General features: G+C 40.6%; 1 long non-coding RNA gene across 5 annotated transcripts; it reads left to right on the plus strand.

Moving 5' to 3' along the window:
* Positions 1-7,075: 7,075 nt before the first annotated feature.
* On the plus strand, positions 7,076-10,424 carry LOC104216512 (uncharacterized). Of its 5 annotated transcripts, none has more exons than XR_011400477.1 (4): positions 7,076-8,511; positions 8,732-9,848; positions 10,000-10,070; positions 10,164-10,424. It is a non-coding gene; the product is annotated as an uncharacterized lncRNA (long non-coding RNA). The 5 variants fall into 5 exon arrangements; XR_011400476.1 differs by having other exon boundaries at positions 8,732-9,198; positions 9,280-10,070; XR_011400475.1 differs by having other exon boundaries at positions 8,732-8,840; positions 9,280-10,070.
* The last annotated feature ends 5,929 nt before the right edge of the window (positions 10,425-16,353 follow it).

The following is a 16,353-nucleotide window of genomic DNA, read 5'->3' on the forward strand; positions in this document are numbered from 1 at the left end:
GTCACTAGAATCGGCACTGAACAAAATGACAAAAGGACTAAACAAAAGATGACTGGATATAATATAAGACCGGATTTTGCATTGGACCGGTGAAATGGTTTGAATAACAAAACAAACCAAATAAACCAGAACAAAATCCTGAAACAAACTGGACAAAATTTAAACAACCACTATAAAAAAATGGAAAGATAACAAAGTTTGACACAGGACAAAATCCGAATTATAACCCTAACAATCCGAACAACAGAAATGACCACAAAGTAAGCCACCACAAGCTTCTCTCTTGCTGATCAAGGAATGAAGCGTCCTCCCACTTTATCAAAATTGGCATTTTAGCCACTGAGCTTTGCATCAATATTACCCGCTTCAACCTCATCAACCTCCGTAGGCAAGTTCTCGAGGAGGTTCGAGTGCTCCATGTCACTGTTATTAATCGCAACCCGCCCTTCTCGGATCATTTTCTCTACTTCCTTTCTACAGCTATGACAGCTCTCAATGTTGTGCCCTACGACATTGGAGTGGTAGGCGCATCGTACTGCCGGATCAAAGCTCCTTGCAAGTGGATTTATAGTACATGCGGGGAGTGGCTCAATCGAACCAGCATGCCTTAGCCTTTCAAACAGACTGGCATAAGATACCCCGATGGGGGTGAGAGCCTTTCCTCGTTTCAGCAACCTCTTCATTCTTGCATGTTGACAGGGCCGGAAACCTGATCCAGGTGGCTTTTGGTAGGCTTGTGTAGGTGGGTAGGCATTTTGTGGAGCCGGGTGCCTGGAAAGTGAAGTATGGCGGGGAAAGAAGTGGTGTTGGGGAGCGGAGAAGCATTGAGGAGTGATGGAGCTACTCGGGTAGCTGGGAAAGCTGCCATAAGTGGGTTGGGATGGAGAGTATGGGGGATCTTCCATTATGGTGTTGGGTGCTTGGGAAATGACCGAGCTCAAGAGACTTGGCGGTGGAGGGGGTGGTGCTTTTCCCGTTATCCATGCCTGATACATGTCTGCCACATGCTGTCTCAGCATTCTCACTTCTTCTACCAACCCGCTGTTCCGTTCGATCAATTGTTGTCGGTCATCAGTACCGACCCACTCGGTTCTGCGGTTCTGAGCCATTGTCCTTTGATTTTGCTTTGCAGGGAGGAGTTACCACAACCAACCACTCTCTATATATGGACACATCAAAGGGAAGTCATCACGTTAGTGTTAGGGCATTGGACAGACAATCATATATCAAAAATGTACCCAAGCAGTTAGGCAATTGTGCCCCCTGAAAATCTTCCGCACTCTCTTTTATTTATTTATTATTATATATTTATTTTATTTTCTTTTATTTTATTTTATTATTTTTTCATTTTAGTGGTGGTCGAATCTTATGGAGATTGCCTACGTATCATGTCCCCGCATGAATCAGACCTTGCGTAGTTCGGACCAATAAAAGATAAACAATAATGAACATTTTTTCAATTTTCATATTTTAAACAAACTGGGTTTCAAGGATTTAAAGATGACCCGCAAACTTGAAAATCAAACAAACCGCATGTTCTAATCAAAAGATTGGTAGACTCAAAAACAAAATTCCAGCTCCCCTTCTCTGTTCGACAAATGCAACCAAATGGTTATTTTTTGCAAATGTGGCCCCTTCCAAATTTCACATGAATTTTGAGGCCGGGGAAGATTATTTTGACACTTTACAAACTTGTCCATTCTTTTACGAAAATAACCTTTCGACAACTGAAAGATACTCTAAGGCTATTTCGGCAAGAACGGTTTAAGACGCGGCCGAAGCTGGCTCGGCTTATTATGACAAAATTCAAACGGTATTCACCTGACCGCCGACTCTTTGTTTCTTTTCAAATTATGATAAAAACCTTGTATTGCAAACACGGCCTTTCGACGTCTCGGGGACGAAGCTTTTTAAGGCTGTGTGGGTCAACTGGACCAACAATCCTAATCATGACCCAAAGGTGGCTGTTTATGCAAAGTCAGCCTTCCGGCGTCCCTTTCGGGAACATTCGGCTATTTATGACAAAACAGCATCACCTGACTTATTTATAACTTTTTTTCATCGTTTTTCAAATTAGAAAAGTCAATATTGCAAACACGGCCTTTCAACGTCTCGGGGACGAAGATTTTTAGGCTGTGGGGGTCAACTGGACCAAGTCTTAAAAATGACCCAAAAGTGGCTGTTTATGCAAAGTCAGCCTTCCGGCGTCCCTTTCGGGAACATTCGGCTATGTCTTGATAAAACAGCGTCACCCGACTTCTTTATGACAAAACTAAAATTTGACATGTATTTTTTTTTATTATCATTATTTGTTTTTTTGGCTTTTTTAGCAAAAGGTGGGGTTGGACCCGATGAGGGTTGCCTACGTATCTCACATCCGGTGAGAATCAAACCCGCGTAGTTCGGGCAAATAGACTATTTTTGAGAAGACCCTTTTCCATTTTCTATTCCCTTTTTTTTATATATATAACAAACAAACAAACTATTATTTTTCATTCATAACAAACAAACTAACTAACGTAAAACCTAAAAACATTCCTTCTTTTTCATTTGCCTTTCTTATTCTAAAGAAAATGTTTTTTTTTTTTGGAATTTTTCCTTTAATAAAAGAAATGCTTGAATTTTTTAAAGAAGAATCAAAATATTTTTGATTTTTTTTTGGATTATATACATATTTATTTTGGAACAAATAATAAAATCACGTTCAACGCCTGACTCTTTTTATTTTATTTTTGGCATTTTCATAGAAAAATAAAATAAAATAAAACATTTTAAAACCCAGACTCTTTTTCATTTTCATTTTCATGGCAAAACAAACTATTTTCTTTTCTATATATTTTGACAGAACAATGATGATTTTTTTTTCTATTTTTCCTTTGCTTTTAATATAACAAACTAATAAGACATTTTTTTTTCATTTTCAAAATTTCGGCAGAGTTTCGATACTACTCGGACATTCGTTTTTTTTTATTATTTATAAAAATAAGTAGTTATATCTCTACACTGTTATTTTCTCATTTTTTTCACGTTTTTTTTAATCCGTGGAAAATGATGAAGACATACAAAATCTTTCGAATTTCCATGCTTCGTTTTTATATGTATTTTTATTTTTTTATATTTATTATTTCTTTCAAAAATGTGGCATGGGAGACATAACGATTTCCAAGACTTCTTGGATTCCGCAAATGCTCCCCATGCGCTTTTCCCAACATATGAAGCGTGGGGGACATATGGGAATTCCAAGACTTCTTGGATTCCACAAATGTTCCCCATGTGCTTTCCCAAAAAGCAAGCGTGGGGGACATAGGGAATTCCAAGGCTTCTTGGATTCCACAAATGTTCCCCATGCTTTGATTAAAATAACATCATGCTGGAAATGACCAAATGACCCATACGCCCTTGACTAAATACAACATGTAGCACATAGGATGCCGAAAGATTGTCTATTATTTTCAGGTTGCTTGTCCTAGACGGACCCAACCCCTATGTTGAGTCCCCTAAGTCAAATGCACATGATGCAAATAAACGTTCCTACTAGGGATCCGGCATGTGGCTTTGTTATACTAGGTTCAAAAACCTGGGTCGGTGTTCTAGACAGTGTACCCGAGCGGACAACTCGAGCTGAGGAAGGAGCTCCTTTCCGGGAACCAAAAGGCCAGCCGGCTTAGAAACTTTCCGAGCCTCTTTTATTTAGGGTATGACACTAACAGAATAGGGAGTCTCAACCAGTAAGCACATCCCCGGAGGTAAGAAGAGAAGGGTTTCGGCACAGTTTATATATACAGTCCAAATAGTATCAAAGCGGTAAAAGCAACATTTAGCACAACAGGCTCAAACATATAATAAAATCAGATAATAAATAAAGCCAAATAATAACAATTATTCTAAGCTCGAATTCTTAACCCTGAACCAGTGGTTCTGGGTTATCGTCCCCAGCGGAGTCGCCAGAGCTGTCACACCTCCTTTTTCCGCGCCCGAGGGGGCGCAGAGGAGTTTTTTCCAATTAAAGGACAATCGAAACGGGATTGGTTTAATTATTTCAGAGTCGCCACTTGGGAGATTTAGGGTGTCCCAAGTCACCAATTTTAATCCCGAATCGAGGAAAAGAATGACTCTATATTATGGTCTGCGTACCAGAAATCCGGATAAGGAATTCTGTTAACCCGGGAGAAGGTGTTAGGCATTCCCGAGTTCCGTGGTTCTAGCACGGTCGCTCAACTGTTATATTCGGCTTATTTATCTGATTTTAAATACAATTATGAACCATGTGCAAATTTTATCTTTTACCGCTTTATTATCATTATTTTTTAGGAATGTGAACATCGCTTAAAACATATCTTTGGACTGTGTCACATGAAATGCACCCACAATCCGAAACATATTTTATTTGATGTTTTAGGATTTGGATTTGGGTCGCATGAAATGCACACCCGAGTTTAAGAAAGTAATTTAATTAAATCGCGTCTAAAGAGGCTAACGCGTTATTATCTTTAGGGAAGGCAGTGAAATTCACTAAACGGTCCATCCCAAATTCTAAGTATTTATTATGACTAATTATTGAGGGCCCCGCAATTTGTATTTTTATTTGGCGAGGCTCGTCTCATTCATTATTAAAAAAAGGAATTTGCAACGTCATGGAAATGCATCTTATACCACGTCACAGTCAATGTACCCGTGATTAGAAACACATTTCGACTCCGTTGAGAATTGGATTTGGGTCACATAAATGTGCACCCGAGTTTAGAGAGATAACATTATTAAAGGCGCGCCTAAAGCAACTAGCGCATTATTATTTTTGGGTAGGGCCGTGAAATTTACTAAACGGCCCGTCCCGGAATCTAAGTATTTAATACATATATTTTGCGAGGGCTCCACAATATGTACATTTTTATTTGGCGAAAGCTAGTCTCGTTTTCTATTTATTTATTTATTTTTTTTTATTATTATTTATTTATTTTTTAAAAGGATGCCATTTCTACGCCTTTAACAATACTAACCTTACGACTTCTTTACAACTAAAATCTCATAACTTGTTAAAAAATTTAATAAAAGGAATCTAGCAAAATGAGTGTTTTGGAAGTAATAACAACAAGTACTGATAATAATTTTTTTTTTCGAATGAACTAAGCGAAGGAAAGTACGAACAAATTAACGTCAAACTTGTGTCGTAAAACAACTAGTCCAACTTAATTGAATGACATCGAATAAACAAGAGTCACATAACGCAAAATGAGCAAAAATGCGTACGATGAAAACATGAGCAGAAAATTATCATATCAATTCATATATTGCATCTTCGAACATTTAACGTAACATTTCCTTATCTAATACGTGAGGTTTACTAACCTTTGAACCCCGGCAAACTCAGGACGACAAACACGACCCCGACGGAACTCAAGCCGGACCTCACTGGACGAGGAACAACGACGAAACCTCGGACAAACACCTCGACGTACCGGACCTCGACGTACCGGACCTCGACGAACAGAAAGTTCGGACCCACAACTGTCAACGACCAGGGATTGCTGGGTTGCTGCTGTATTTTTCCGGCGCGACACCTGTGTACGTGAAGCCGTAGTTGGAGGGGTCGTTTGGGCAGTTGACGAAGGGGGTGGTTGGACGACGCAGCAGCGATGGCTGCTGCTTGACGGGTGGTCGATGGGTGTTGCTGGGTTTTTGGTTGAGGTCGACGGGACTGGGGCTGCGACGGGGGTGGGAGCTGATGGTTTTGGGTTATGGTTGCTAGGGTTTTTCCTAGGTTTTCTTCAGTAGGAGGAGGAAGACGATGAGCAGCGGATGTCGGGTTCAATGGAGGATCGTCGGACTGGTTTGACGGAGCTCGGAGGAGGAGGAATGGTCGTGTTTTCCGGCGTTCGTTTGGACAGTGGTCGACGGAGGTGGAAACAGGTGGTTAAGGTTGTTCGTTTGGTGGTTTACTGGAGGTTTGGGTGGTGTAGATGGAGGCGGGCTGGTTGGGTTTTGATGGAGGGTGATGGGGAAGGTGTTTGGACGGTGTCGAAGGGCAGTGACGAACGGGAGGGAGCTGGGTTTAGGCGTTGGGGGGGGGGCTCTCGTTCAGTAGGGTTCTTCTTCTTCTTTTGAAGAAGAAGATGTACAGTACCCCTTTTTCCAAAATTTCCAAAATCTCCTCCTCGTTCCTTTGGCCTTTCCCGTGTTTTTGTAAAACAATGCCCATAAAAATGAGCCCCACGCGTGGTGGGGTTCAAGGCATATGTCCCCCACGCGTGGTGGGGTTCCCCACGTGTCCTGGACACGGTTTATTATGGGCTAGGTCCGAAAATTAGGCCTAAAACCGGGTAGTTTGAACCCGAATATTATTTTTTGCCCGGACCCGAGAAATAAGAACACGACGTTGCTTAACTAGTCCTATATAAGCAAAATAACTACCAAAAATAAGACTAGTATTTAACAAAACTATATCTTTTTAAATATTTTTTTTAAGGATTTAAAATAGCGAACGAAAAATGGGTTCCGTTGCAAAGGTACTCGATTCAAATTCTAGTTACAAATTCAAATTTTACAGATTGTGAAATTCAAACTCTTTGACATGCAAGTTTCAGAAAAGAAGAATTGTAATCTGCAAATATACATGTTCAGGAGATAGATAAACTATAGCAAATAAAAGAGAGAAAATGAACCCATGTCTAGTTTATTATACTAAGATAAAGTCATTAAGGATCAACAATTAAAAAATACTGGGCAGAAAGCTGGCTATTAGATGAAGAACTAATACTTTAAATAGAAACAGATCAACTAATCGATAAGCTAAGATCAATTAAAAAATTTCAACATTGAATTTTTCTCAAACTTTTGCTTTCCTTTGTGATGCCCACAAATATAAAAACCAGTGCCTCAGTGGAAGTTAGCAGTGGAATATGTATAATTTTGAGATTTACTTGCATTGAATTAGTCTTAACACCTTTACAAACATAAAGGTACGTAATTTCTAAAATGTAGATTAATTAATTAATAGTGTGTGGAATCATGTGATCCACTGAAAGATATCATTAGCAAATGAAGCTTTTTTCAGGGTGAAAGGGCAAACACAATGACCAATAGTTTGGGTTGTTGACTTCTTGTGCGCCCACAAAAATTAGGGTGCTTTCTACTGTGAGAACCTTCTATTTTTCCATTATTGGTTGATCATTTGGTCCTTGCACTTGGGTTTCTTCACTTTGATGCTGGCTGGGTACATAGATTCACTGAAAGAATGTAGACCAGGAAAACAACTCTGAGTAGTCTTAGGATAGCTGCTTTCAGGGTGTCATTTGGTATATATTCTTACTCTATGTGCTACATTCCAGCTTTTATTGCGTTAACTTTTATAAAGGACATGATAATCCCCTACATTTTTCAGGGCCATTTCATGTTTTCCTTAAAAAATTATGCCAGTTGTCAGTTAATTCCTTTTAATGTGAGCATCTGCCTAAGATGAAGACTTATATGAGTACTCTCCTGTAGTAAACTGAGATTGATCTTGCAGAAGTAACAGTACAACAAGATACCAAAAAGATTTCACAGAGTTGGTTGATCAATAAAATTATTTGTCTTATCAAAAGAATTTCTCAGAGTTGGTTCTAGTTATAAATTTAATCTGTCTGCAGTAGCCTGGTCGAAGAAATTGCACTAGTCGTGATATATTGGCATCAATAAGAGATTTTTGAAGAACTTACAGTTTCATCAAGCAATGTTTTAAGTTTTTATTTTTATTTTTAACGGACTTGGAAAAGGAGTTGAAACTTTTGTGATAATTTTTGGAGGGGAGGGAAATTGCTGTTTATTCAAATCAATCAACATGCCTTAACCAAAAAGTAGTTGAGATTGTGTTCTGGTTACTTTCCTTAATTGATTAGTTCTGCATCTTTTGTCTAATGGGAGTGGTTAGCTCTTGTTGGACAATTATGGCCTTTTAGCCATCATTTCCTCTAAGTTTATAGCCCTCACTATGGATATCACTTGTAAACTAGGCTTCCTCATCAATAAAATTACTCTACATTACTTTAAAAAAGAAATCTCTATATTCAACCATTTCTGAAATGATGGGTCGCTCTAGGTGATCACAGCTATATCAGTAATCATAATGGACGTTGCCAATGGATTTCGCATCTTTTTTCCCCTTTTTCATTTGTGACGTGTTAATGAGCAAAAAGACCATGCAATTGTCTGTTGCTTTGTCCTGTCAGTATTCTGTGTTAAGCATATGGTCGATTTTTACTTTGTGGTTGTGGTTCTGGAACAAGCTTGCAGCCAGCCTCCTCGCCGTCCGCCGTGCCTGCACCCTCCAGAACTGAAGTGCATGCCTTATTTGTTCCTTTAATGAGGTCTGGATGATCTTTTGAACTGCCTTGATGTTAACAGATTCTGTTGAGACTTATGAGAAGGAGTCCATGTGATATCTCTACCACGTTGTCCGCTAATGAGCCTTTCTTGTCCATAGTGTCCGCTAATGAGCCTTTCTTGTCCATAGTGTCCACTAATGAGCCTTTTGTGGTAAGCAATTACTTACAAGGTATTAGTTTTGCAGTGTGCTTGTGTCTCTTAAGCATTTATTGTGGACTGACTTGACTACTTTGTCAATGATTATGGTTGTATGGCCATAGTGGGTTCTTTCAAAGGAATTTCGCTTCCCATACATATTACTGTATAATAACTTGCATGTATAGTGTCATATCGAGTTGCAAGCTTTGCTAATGTCTTCCAATCACTGCAGGATGCCAGGGAGGAAGTCATACAGGCATGGGACATGGATGATAGCAACGAGGACCAGAGGCTTCCCCAGAGTGAGCCGAATGAATTTGTGTCACTTGACAAACTTGCCCGTATAATTCCCCACGATTATCCTTATTCGAGCAATTTCATGTTTTCTAGTGGGCCCGTTTGGCTGTTTATTTCTTTCCTTCAAAGAACTTCCTTGAGTTACTCTAAATAAGAATCTGATCCTCTTAATCTTGGTTATATTGAAAGAGTACTACCTTTTTTCGTTATTTCTGACATCAGCTATCAGTATATGGAATATTTGGATATTAGATTGGAGAATTTTCTTTTGATTTGTTTTAGCAATCCAATTCTAATGGGATTTACTATCTCGTTTCTCAACTCCTATCATGCCTGAATCATACGAACAAAGAAGTCAACGAACCCTTCGTCCTTTATTGATGATTCCCTCGTAATTTAGAGGTCGTAGATCTTCCAAGTTTAGTCCTGGATTTTAACATACTTTTCTGCTTCCCTTATTGAACTACTACATGAAACTTTCAGAGCTTGGACTGCTCAGCTGGTGACTAGATGCTGACAATTATGAAACTGATGAAGAGTTGACGAAAATTCGAGAGGTTTGCTGATATTCTTACAGCTGACAATGATGAAACTGATGAAGAGTTGACGAAAATTCGAGAGGCTCGCTGATATTCTTACATGGTATGTCCAAGTTATTAAAATGAATCAACGAATTTCCTTCAGGACTTTTGTGAGGTTTGCCCTGAAAATTTACCCAATTATGAGGAGAAGATTAAGAACTTTTACGAAGAGCACTTGCACACTGATGAGGAGATCCGTTACTGTGTTGCTGGAAGTGGTCAGTGTAGGATTTATTGGATGGGCTTTGCATCGCTATCTGCCAACTATTATATGGTTGCTAAAATATATATACTTTGTCTTGTAATGTTATTTTGATGTGAGGGATCGTAATGAGGGTTGGATTCCCATGTGGGTAAAGAAAGGGGCGATGATTATCCTCCCTGCTGGAATTTATCACCAGTTCACACTTGATTCAAGCAATTACATTAAGGTACTTAAGAGAAGCATGAGCCTAAATTGAAGATTAAAGAGTAAGACTGCGTGCTCTTTTCACACCGTCCTTGCTTTTCTGTGTCGCTGCCTTTCTCTAAAAACATGATAAAGTATTTGGCAACTATGTGTTGCTTCTTCAGTTCGGTCATTATTTTGTGATATATCAATTACAATATGTGGTTCTTGTAGGCATTCCGGCTCTTTGTTGGAGATCCAGTTTGGACCCCATACAACCGTCCACATGATCACTTGCCTGCCAGGTCTGTTTCGGGACGTCTGTTATTTTACTTTTTTCCTATTGATTTATAGAAACAGTTTGGCGCTTGGAACCTAAATAGAAGATAATTGTGCAGGAAGCAATATGTTGAGACTTTTGGGCAGATGGATGGAGCTGGTCATGCAGTTAATAATGCAGCTGCCTAAATCTACTTGAAAATTGAAGAACTTAAGCCGTTTGGGCTGTGGTAAATACAGTTGTATCGTGGTTGATAGTGTATGCCCTTCTTAGCTTGTTTCAGTTTGTTTCCAATGCGGTGTCGATGAAATTCCATGAGTGCAACTTTGGGTTTCCAGTCTATTCTGTGAATCAATACAATACTTGTGCTTGGCTTGTGGACCCTTGACTCATAAACCCAAGTCATTCCCCAAATTTTGGTAGTTGGATGACGAGAAAATTAAGAACTGATCCTTGTCCGAATTTGCTACCTTTCCTAGCTCCTTTTGCGGAATCCTCCCTCCATCCACAGTAGAGTTCAAAATAACAATATTTTTTTCTTTCTAATTTTGGTGCCTAGTTTTATCTACTCCTTTTCCAATCACCATGAAGACCATTGTTATGACGGAAAATATTTCCAAAAGATAATTATCTGAGAATAAGTTATTTTCTCATGTTTGATTGTCGGAAAATATATTCTACTATATGAAGGAAAATGGTTTCTCTCGCTTTTGGGTGGAAGTCATTTTTCTTTACAATGACAACTATAACTCTTAACTCCATATAACAATTCTAACCAACACTAAGATATAATTATAACGTAATACTAAAAAATATGTAATCAAAATAACTACTCGATTTGTTAACATTATAATCAAACTTTAGTAAATACTTGAACCAAACACTGAAAAATATTTATATTTCGAAAAATTAAACTTATTTTTCAGAATTCTTTTTCTAATCATACCAGTATGTTGATAACCCAGTTATATACTTTCAATAAGCGGACATACCTAATGCTAACTATTTGCTGGAATTCTCAAAGTTAATAGTTCGTTCAAAATTCACTGGGTGTGCATCATACAAATCAAAGTTTTACCCGATAATGAAACTACCAACAGTCTAGTTAAGTTAGGGCATAAAGGTATATGGACAGTTAGCTGGAGCTGAAAATTGATTTAATTTGCAAATTCTCACATTCAAGCTTGCTTGGCACAGCAATGCACACAAATTCATGCATTAAGCTGGGAATCTGCCACTAGAAAATACAATCAAATTGTATAGATATTTAAATAGTGGTATGCTAAATTGTTTTGATATTACTAGCTGATTAGATGAAGAGTATTAGGGTGAACAGTTAGTAGGCAGCCACACATTTTTATTTTCTTTCTCAGATCCATGTTAGCATGGTATTTCTTTATTCTTGGATTGATGATACTAGCTACTGTTTGACTGTATTCTTTCACTTTACTTTTCTTAATAATACCTTGTTGTTATCACGTGTTACCACTAATTCTTTTCATTTTGTCTTTAACCGAGGGTCTATCAGAAATAGTTTTTCTGTCCCTCCAAGGTAGGGGTAAGGTCTGAATATACACTATTTTTTCCGGACCTTACTTGTGGGAATTTACTGGATTTGTTGTTGTTGTTGAGTATGTTAATTTTATTTTGAAAGTTATATAAGTAAAAGTGAAATTTCTATAAGATAGATGCATACTCGTTAGGGCATAGGGGCTCGATGAAAGACAAAAAAGATGGTAAATGAATGGAGCATTAGCAGTTATTTGAGACAATGAGTCGTGCGAAAGCGTCCAATGGCCAACAGTTTTTTCCTTAGTGCTGCCATTAGACGTTAGAAAATTGACATTTGACAACACCACGTTTCAAACTCTAATGTTTACTTTTGTTGAGTTCTCGTTAGATTTTGTGGAAATATTAGCATTCTTTTAGTGGGACTGGGATCTCTGCTTGCTGACCAGGCATCACGAACCTTCATTATAGTATTACTATTGTTATTTTAAATTTAAGTATCACTGTTCTGATTGATTATTCTAAACACTTTTTAGCTTTTCTTTCGGTGCGGTGATGGTGTAACACGTGTCTTGAGATAGGGTACTTCCTCTGGCTTTCCAAATAAATCGATTTCTTTTTTGTTATGCCTATTAAAAGATTTTTTTATTCACGAGACTCGATCCTGAAACTTTTAATATAAAAGTGAAGAGCTCTAAATTATCTCATCATATTCTGGATGACTAATACTTACTATTAGTCCTGCTCTCCCTGGTACTTTCTGGTTCAATTCATTAACATTATTACACTTTTGATCATCATTTGTTTGACCTGCCCCTCGGCTTTTGTCGTTTTTGGACTACAATTGATCAATACTCCTTTTTGCCCATTTTTACTGTTTGTATAAAGCAAGAAAGAAATAGTATATGGATAGCTTCATAATCATGCCAATTTGGATTTTGTTCACATTGCGTGCCATGAGATACTCTTAAGAAGTAAAAAGAACAAGGTAGTTGGGTGAAGTGTTTTTCTTTATTCACATATGATCAAATATATATACACAAGAATACAAATCAATCAGGCCTAACTTTCAGATCAAGATATCTTGATCCCCAATTAATGGGATTTTCTTTATATCTATGGAAAGTAAATATACAATAATAAATGATAAGATATGTATTCTTCAACACTCCCCCTCAAGTTGGAGAGTGAATATCATGAAGTCCCAACTTGTTGCGCAATGTCACAAATTGATCTTTTCCCAAAGACTTAGTAAAGATATCTGCTAATTGAAAGCGCGTAGGAACTGTCATGGGCTGCTTTCCAGACACGCCCCATGACCCCTTGGCCGCGCCCCATGGCGGCCTAGCAAGCCTCACAATGCCTAGCGCCATGGTCGACCCCGTGGTCTTGGCTGCGCCAAGTGACAAGCGCGCATGCGCCTCTGTCGCCCCACCGATGCCTCTCGCTAGCGCCCAAGGGCTGGCCAATGACAGCAGCGCCGCGCGCCCTGACAATGCCGCGCGCGCAGATCCTGATGCCTCGTCAGCGCCTAGCTGCAGGCCCATTCCAGCAGCGCCTCACGCACAGACCCGGATGCTAAGCACCAGCGCCCAGCCTCAGGCCAACACAGCAAGTGTCGCGCGCGCCCACAACAACGCGCGCGCAGACCCTGACCCGCAAGACAAAGTTGCTGCCATCAGACTTAGTTCTACCTTGTAATAAACTAAGTCCTTTTCATTGTAATTATAGGCTAGTTTATATCATTTTCATTCAGTGTGCTTCTACAGCTTTAGTAGGACTAGTCATGTAATGTTGGTTTATTTTTTTAAGCATTATTAAGGGGGACCAAACAATCAAACATTTTCAAGCAAGCATTTTTCTGGTGTCTCTCCCCCCCGACACCGCATCTTTTGTAATCAACATTTCAGTCATCAATAAAATCATCATCATTATTCAAAACCCAATTCTCTCTCAGCTTCCGCAATTGCTCGTGACATTGGTTTTCCCGCACGGCACTGACAATCTAGTCTAGCGTGCGGAGGGGACCTCATTGGCGGACAACAACCGCACTGACATTGGTTGCTTAGCCTTACGTTGCCCTTCCAAAGAACATCAGGAAAAGTTGCGTAACAGTTGGTATTAGAGCCTAGGCTCGACATCGGACGAGGGAACACATTTGCCATCATCACCATTTCTGACCATGGTGAATCATGGGGAGCGTCTAGCATCCCTAGAAGAGACGGTTGACCGATTACGACCCATCGTGGATATGGTGCCTGATCAAAACAACAACCTAGTGCAAAGGTTGGACGACCTGGACCACCGAATGCGGCAGGCGGAAAATGACATTGCAAACATCAGTAGTGACTCTGACGAGGACCGACAAACGACAGCCATTGAAACTACCAATATTCATGGCAAATTTGAGGACCTCCAACAGGAGCGTGCCGACGATTTAGCCCATCAGCAACAAGAGGCAGACAAACTAACTGCCATGCAGCAAACCATAGACGACTTGACAGGCAAGCTCAATGTTGTCAATGCTGCCCTACAGAGCCCACTTCGAGGAGGCAACAACCACATCAGGGGTGCAATAAACCTCACCCCCATTTCACAAAAGCTTAAGATACCGGAGCCAAAGCCATACGACAGATCCCGGGATGCTAAAGAAGTGGAAAACTTCACCTTCGATATCGAACAATACTTCGATGCCGTGGGCCATTTGGAAGAATCCAAAAAGGTAGCGACTGCTGCCATGTATCTTCAGGGCGATGCCAAACTTTGGTGGTGAGTCAAATACGAAGCCATCAAGGACGGTGAAGATACTCTCCAGACATGGGATGAATTGAAGGTAGCCATACGCCTACAATTCTTCCCCGAAAATGTGAAATACAATGCAAGGAGAAAGCTATGGGAACTCCGCCACACCAGATCAGTGCGGGAGTACATGCGCGAATTCTCCGCACTCATGCTAAACATACGCGACATGGGGGACAAAGACAAACTGTTCGCATTCATAGAAGGTTTGAAACCTCATGCCCGTATGGAACTACAGAGACAACGGGTAAACACCCTGCCCAAGGCCATTCAAGCTGCAGAATGCCTTGGCGATTATCATTTGGGAACTCAGAATGACAAGCCCCAGCCGTCTGTCCGAGGGGGATTCAACGGGAACCATCCCAGCAATGGTGGCCCAAGAAAAAGTGGGTGAGATCAGAGTGCATCCAAAACTAAGACTCCTCCCTCCAGCAGCAACAATGTTGCATCCATCAACAACAATCAGGGGAGAAAGCCTCCCTCAGAATGCCGTCATTGCGGCAGGGCACATTGGAACAATGAATGCCCAAACATAAAGGTCAATGCTCATCAGACTGTCGAGGATGAGTCAGACGCATCAGACACATCAGAAGAAGACCAGGTAGGCGCCTTCAATGCAATTGTTGGCTCTATCCCGCATGCCTTAGCGGGGACCAGTGCATGTCCTCCTAAGAAAATCTCAGTCCCAATCACCAAGAAAGGGAAGAAAAAGATGGACGAGAGGCCTCCTAAACAAGCGAGGACCCTAATGTTCGTCGAATTGAAAGTGAACGGCAAGCCCCTTCACGCCTTGATAGACACGGGTGCCACCCACAACTACTTGTCATCAACACAAGTAGAGCGCCTAGGTCTTGTTGTACAAAAGAGCAAAGGCCGCGTCAAGGCTATCAACTCACCACCTCAGACATTGGGTGGAACAGCTACAAATGTCCCAGTGAAACTTGGCCCATACAAAGGAAGCATCGACCTGCGCATCGCAATCATAGATGACTTCGACATCATAGTGGGTTTGGAGTTCATGAGGCAAACCAACACCATACCGGTACCATATGCCAACATGCTCCTGATGATGGGAGAAAATGGGGCCAAGCCCTGCACCATACCATGCTTTCCCATAAAGATGGCCGCTGAAAACATCTCGGCCATGCAGTTGGAGAAGGTAGTCAACAAACATGAACCCCTGGTTCCGGCGACCCTTCGCAGCAACAATCAGTCATCATGTCATCAGCCTCAAAAGACTGGTGACGTTCCTCAGCGGGTGAAAACTTGTCAGCCATGCCACAAGGACAAGTCGGATCACTCATCACAGAAAGGACCCTCGCAGCCATTACATGTCCCACAGAGACCATGGGAAAGTGTTTCCCTCAGATTCATCACGGGATTGACCCAAGTCGGTAATCTTGCATCCATCATGGTTGTCATAGATCAGTTTTCAAACTATGCAACCTTCATAGCAGCCCCGCGGAACATCTCAGCAGAAGATACAACTCGACCTCTCTTCTCGCACATTGTCAAACATTGGGGCCTACCCAAAGACATTGTTAGTAGGCGCGACTCACGCTTCACTAGGAACTTTTGGACCCATCTCTTCAGGTGTTTTGGGTCAACATTGAATCACAACTCAGACATCCATCCACCATCGTATGGCCAGACAGACCGATTTGATGACATGCTGGAGGAATATCTCCGCAATTTTGCAACCGGATCACAGAAGCATTGGGTGAAGCTCCTGGATGCTACTCAACTGTGTTTCAATTCTCAAAAGAGACATCAAACAAACAAAAGCCCTTTTGAAATTGTTACCGGACAACAACCGCTTCTCCCGCAAATGGTGAATGCATCAACCATGCCGAAATCTCCTCGAGCTGCCAACTTCTCGAGCGAATAGGAGTGCAACATGGGGATAGTGCAGAGCTATCTCGTCAAAGCCCACGAGCGGGCAAAAAGATTCACCGAACAAAATCTTTGCTTTGCCCAACATCAAAAGGGGACAAATTAAT

This window comes from Nicotiana sylvestris, chromosome 6, assembly GCF_000393655.2.
Source record: "Nicotiana sylvestris chromosome 6, ASM39365v2, whole genome shotgun sequence".
NCBI lineage: Eukaryota > Viridiplantae > Streptophyta > Magnoliopsida > Solanales > Solanaceae > Nicotiana > Nicotiana sylvestris.